This window comes from Antrostomus carolinensis, unplaced genomic scaffold (assembly GCF_000700745.2).
Source record: "Antrostomus carolinensis isolate BGI_N321 unplaced genomic scaffold, ASM70074v2 scaffold568, whole genome shotgun sequence".
Classification (NCBI taxonomy): Eukaryota; Metazoa; Chordata; class Aves; order Caprimulgiformes; family Caprimulgidae; genus Antrostomus; species Antrostomus carolinensis.
This window is the reverse complement of record NW_010330651.1, coordinates 91,234-97,233: the sequence shown is the minus strand read 5'-3', so window position 1 is coordinate 97,233 and position 6,000 is coordinate 91,234. Positions and strand designations below refer to the sequence as shown.

At 39.9% G+C, this 6,000-nt stretch overlaps 1 protein-coding gene across 5 annotated transcripts in view; it reads left to right on the top strand.

The window, feature by feature from the left end:
• Positions 1 to 205: 205 nt before the first annotated feature.
• Positions 206 to 6,000, top strand: part of ABLIM1 (actin binding LIM protein 1) — a 76,222-nt gene continuing 70,427 nt past the window's right edge. For all 5 annotated transcript variants that reach the window (XM_029086206.1, XM_029086204.1, XM_029086203.1 and 2 more), the window contains exons 1-2: positions 206 to 324; positions 1,490 to 1,583. The gene's annotated coding sequence lies outside the window, so the exon portion shown is untranslated. The remainder of the gene's footprint in view (positions 325 to 1,489; positions 1,584 to 6,000) is intronic.

Below are 6,000 nucleotides of genomic sequence, written 5' to 3'. Positions count from 1 at the left end.
AACCTGGCTTTCCCCCCGCCACGAACCCAACACATCTTGGCAGAGGATCTGAGAAGCATTTGAGGAAAGGAAGACATACTTTTGCGTTGTTGTGTAATTCTCCCCTTTGATTATCAAGTTTTGCAATGGGTAGGTGATTAATGAGGGTTAATGAACTAAGTAACTGGCAACAAATGCATTTGTTTGTTTATTTGCAGATTGTGCTGGCTGTGGAAGAGACATAAAAAATGGACAAGCGTTGCTGGCTCTGGATAAGCAGTGGCACCTGGGGTGCTTTAAGTGTAAGGCCTGCGGGAAGGTCCTAACTGGGGAGTACATCAGCAAGTAAGTAACCTCTGCATCTCTTCTGCACTCCTGGCATGAGTTCTTGTTGCTAATGGAGAAAAGTCTGCAGCAAAGTTCACTTCTCAAAATGTGGTTTTGACTACCTTTCCATATACACCCAAATCTTTGTTCCCAGTGAGAGATGAGTTGGGAAAGGAATGTGAACTGAAAAGTGCAACTGAACGGTGGTATTTAATGATCATAGTCTATATTTAATACCAGTACAGAAGAGGGTATATCTCCATGCTCCCACAAAGCATTAGGTGAATTCCTGCATGTGGTTTCTGTGTTAGGCAGATAATACTTTGTGCCATTTTGCTTTCCAACATGAGGAAAAAAATGTAGGAACCTGTCCCTTGCTTGTCTTTGCTAGAGAACAGAGTAAATGTGATGTGATTGACCTGCCACTGTGTTTCTCATCTCCTTGTAAGAAACTAATGAGAGGAGTTTTGAACAGAAGGAAGTGCAGAGAATGGGAAAAAGTGGTGTAATGGTATAATAGAGGGAATGAAGATACAGTCTCTGTTCCCCTCTTCAAGCATATAACAAAGAGAAAAAACAGCAAAACAATGTATGTTTCACAAATCTGGCATTAGGGGGTGTATAATATTTAATAAAAAGTAGTATCTGTGATTTCTCAAAAGGTCAGTGCCTGAGAAATACTCCTAAGCCGACTAGTGTTTCCACTTCTACTATATGTATGTTCCTTGTTCATATTAAACCTTACACATACATAACCTTGCACTTAAATGTAACTGCTTGTGCCCTTGCAGACTACCAAAGATTTTTTTGCTGAAGTGAACAAAAACCACGTCCCTATGATAAAGCCTGTGATCTCCTCTGATCCCTATGGACATAGTTCCACTGGTTCCCTAGAATTGCACCACCTGGAGGTGTAGAGAGTCTGTTCTAAAGAATGAGATTTACTTCAGTGGTTTGTACTGGCTGCCTTTTCTTGATGGGATCTTAAGGACCAATTCTAAGAGACACTAATGAGAATATGATTTTTTTTTTTCTGCTACTGCAAAATATCTCTCTTGAATTCCTTCCCATTTACCTGCTGCTGTGTGTAAGAGTTCCAGACTCAAAACAAGGGAAGAGTATAAGTCATGCTGTAGCCTGTTTTTTAAAAGGTAGTTTGTAATTTGTGAATTTTCTTTTTCAGAGATGGTTCTCCTTATTGTGAAAAGGACTATCAAGTTCTTTTTGGAGTCAAATGTGAAGCATGTCACCAGTTCATTACTGGGAAAGTCCTAGAGGTAGGTGTTTTGTAAACTAGAGTTTAAGAATTGGGCCATGTCCCATTATGTCCTCATGCAACTGAAGAGAATACAAAAAATTCTTGTAGGAAAGGTTTCTTTTCTTCTTATTTTAAAGCAAAGCTACTAATTTTCAGAAATATTTTCAGTGTTTTAGCTTTGCAGTCATCAGGAAAAGCATGAGATAGGGAATTAATTGCACTAGTTTCTATGGATCTCTGGTTTGTATGTTTCTTTTTTGATGGTGATGTGCAAAGTCTATTGCACTGCTTGCTGTGTGTCAGATTTGATATATTTCTAGAGGTAATTTGAGTATTGGAATAACCTTTGGCAACCATAAGTTTGCCAAAACTTATGGCATGAGATTTCTCTTCTCAAATGAGGCCAGACGATCTGAATGATGGTGAGAAAGTGAGAGGGAGAAATTTGCTACAGAGGTAAATTATATGTTCAGAAAGAAGAGGGCAGAAAACATCTGAACCATTTCTTTTTTGACTCTTAATTTGAGTCCTCAGCATTCTTATTGAAACTGGCCAAATCTTTTGAGAGATGTGTATCTTTTGTTGTCAGTACTGATCTCCATCTCATGTGGCTGTCATGAGGCCCCTTTGAGCTGGAATTCTTGAACTATGCATGGATCCCTCTGTGTCATGATGGAAAAGTTTAAGGGGCAAAAATGGAGAGGAACCTTCCTTGTCACACTATCTTTGAGATACAAGAAGCAAAACTGTTATCTCCTTTCCCTGTAGGAAACTCTGTTCCATGGAGAGAACCTAAGCTTTGAGCTCGGGTCTGGAGATGGGCTGTATAGCTTGACTCCAGCTTAAGTGATTTTTTGTTTGTTTTTTAATACTCCACTTTTCCTGGGGAAAAAAGCCTTTACATAATAAAGTTTGTGGAAGAAATGGGGAACCATGAAGATCTTAAATTACAGGTCTGTTTTGTGAAGAAGAAACTGGATGTACTGAATGTTTTACAATGAATAACAGAAAATAAACCTGAAAGTGTTACAGAAGTAAAATCAGCTGGAATTTGCTAGTGAATGTGTATTACAGATTCTCTTCTTTGTGTCCCAGATATCAGACTGTGTCAGCTCTCATATGAGAAGTTTCAGGTTTGATGTAAAGTGGCAACAGCTTGTGGTTTTATTTCTGGAGGTTTCTCTGGTTCAGTATGCAGAATATTAACCAGGATGGTAGCCACCAAATGAGGGACCTGGAGCATGTGTGAACACCTGGTGTGTTTATCACTGCATGTACTGGAAGGAAGTATGGGTTTTTCTCAATAGCCAGGCTCTTAGTCTGCCTCCTTTGCAATGTGTATCTAATTCCTTTGGAGACCCTCATAGATAATTAGTGAGAACAGTGTGAATTTTCCCTTGAGTAGGAAGGCTGTGTCTCTGACTTTAATGTAGTGGTCTGCTACCATCTGCTTCTCTGTTCCTGCCTACTGATGAGTTTGTTGCTTTAGTACTACGTATTGGTGACACCATAGTTGCATTCCAGTGCAAGAAGCACTGCAGGAGAGAAGTAATTGGATTTGTGAGATTGGGAAGCATAAAATAATTCTAAAATTACTTTAGGTGCACGATAGGTGCTCTAACCTACAAGCAATGCAACCTATTCAGAGGCATGGAGATGAAAATGATAGAAGAGAAGGTTATTGGAGTCTGTGGAGAGCTGGGAAGAAACAAACTGTTCCTCTTTGGAGCCTGTTATGTAGTGAATGTGAATATAGCAAGGTTGCATGTATGTGTTGCATCAGTGAGAAAGAAACCTAGGTTTTGAGATTATTGTGAGCTGCATCCTTTCAGAACTGGGTAAATTGAGACTAAGGAAGGATTAGTTCAATTGAACTAGGACTTAGCTGTCCATCATAATCTAAGATAAAGTTCATGTTATCAGAGACATTGTGTCCCAGGGAGAACCTTGATCATAGACTCATAGAATAGTTTGGTTGGAAAAGACCATTATGATCATCTAGTCCAACCATAAACCTTGCATTGCCAGGTTCACCACTAAACTACTAAACCATGTCCCTAAGCACCACATCTACATGTCCTTTGAATACCTCCAGGGATGGTGACTCCACCACTTCCCTGGGCAGCCTGTTCCAGTACTTGACAACCCTTTCAGTGAAGAATTTTTTCCTGATATCCAACCTAAACCTCCCCTGGTGCAACTTAAGGCCGTTTCCTCTTGTCCTGTCACTTGTTATTTGTAGTCATTTTGGCCCCAAGGTTGGTTTCTCACTCCAAAGTTCTTACTCTTCCAATAGTTGTTTTATTATCAGAAGAAGAGACATTTTGCTGAAGCAGTGAAACACGTCCAACCTCTTGTAAGGATCTACCTCTTCTAAGAGTCAAAATTAGATAAAAAGGTAAAGATTTTTCCATTTGACCTAACCCCTGCAGAATCAGAATATGTTGATGAATTAGGAGAAGACCCTTTGAATGGTCTTAATACATGGAAATACTAAGCATGCTGAGTTCTGAGTAAGACTAGAAATTTTGCCTGAGTATTTGTGGCTGTCATTGATTATCAGAGGCACAACCCATAATAATACAGTAGAGGGCAGCAGTAGTTCTCAATATGTAACTTACGACCAAACTCCTCTAAAGCCTGTAGAAGCTGAATTATACCTATAGTGTAACTCTTTCCTGATCTGTTTAAATGATATTTGAAAGCTGACTGCTATGGTGTAGATTGGACAAGTCCTTAGAAACATTTACCGAAAAAATTAGCACTGTGTAGTCAGGGAGGCCATGCAGACATTGGCTTAACTGCGTTACAGTATTTATTACCAGCCCAGATAGTCCATGAATACACTTCTCCAGGTATCATCTGGGAATGTAGATGCAGGAGAGACGTTCAAGCACTTTCTGTCATTATCATAGAATAATAGAATGGTTTGGGTTGGAAGGGACCTTAAAGATCATCCAGTTCCAACCCCCCTGCCATGAGCAGGGACACCTTCCACTAGACCAGGTTGCTCAAAGCCTCATCCAGCCTGGCCTTAAACACTTCCAGGGAGGGGGGATCCACAATGTATATATACATTGTATACATTTTATATGGTGCTTGAAAAGATTAGAAGCCTCAGGTAAGCAGCTGGCATTCAATAATCAGAGCAATTCATCACAGCCGTGGGCTTGTTTCTTGGCTCATCCTAGAAACCTTTTCCACTGTCAGAGATGCACAGTTCTGAAGGGGCAGTATTCATGCCTCTAAACTGGACTAAAGGAACTAATAAGTCAAAACTTAGGGTGAGAAAATCATGTGTCAGCACTTATGTCCCCTTTGGGCAGAAGAGGTAGTCTAAAGAATGGGGGTCAAAGTATGACATAAATTGTCTGGTAACAACGGAAATGAGAGATCAGAAGCCACAATCTCTCCAGGGCCACGGAAGATAATTCACAGAACAGGATGCCACAGTTTACAGAGGGCTTCAGATGTATTTGAGGCAGGACAATTAACAACCTCCTTATCCAGTACAGGAAATCACCCACAACCTTCCAGTACACCTGAAGTTTTAATTTAGATGAAGCTTGAGATTTTCACAGGAGGATTACTGTCTTCCCTCTTTGTTTTCTTTGGCAACATTTCTTTGGCAAAGTTGGGTATTTTTGTTGATTTATATCATGTGGGTTGTCTCTTGTCCTGCTGCCCCTCTTGGGAAGGAAACCACATTCTTGGTGTGAAGTTAACACAATTATAGGAACTGTCTAGGTAGAGGTTATGGCATCACTGACCATCCCAAGTTACACCTACTAACGTCTGATGGGAAAAAAAACAGAACACTTTGTGTTTTGCTTTTGTTAATAAAAATGGTAGTAGTAAATTCACTGTTCAGTAGCTTTCATTTTATTTGTCAATAAAATAATTTATTCTGTCTGGAGCAGAGTATACTCTTTCATCATCTTCATCCAAAGAAATTACTAGAAGAGATTGGAGAGAAGTATGTAGTACACTGTATACCAACACTTCCCTCTAACAGATCAGAAATGATTACCAGCATGCCATTGTAGTGCTGCTTTATTTTCTTCTCATTCTTATTACATCTGGCACAGTCTATAGAAAAACTGAAAAAACGACGAGAAATGAAAGCATGAAACTTAGCTTTGGGTTCACAGAGGCTGGTGGTATCTCTTTTTCCAGTAAGAGATTAATTTTTTAATTTAAAGAGAAATCGAGATGCTTTGCAGCATTGCAGGCTTGCATTTCCTACTCATTTTTGTCTCTAGTATGGCTTAGCACCCCTGAAAAATCAGGCTTTCAGTCTTCTACAACAAGCAGCCAGCAAGAGAGACAACCACTCCTGATGTGGACCTAAGAGGCTTCATCTCAGAAGCAGCTATGCTGTGCCCCTGGTAGGTACCCTCAGCAAAACCTATCAGAAAGGCCAAGGTTTGAGTTCA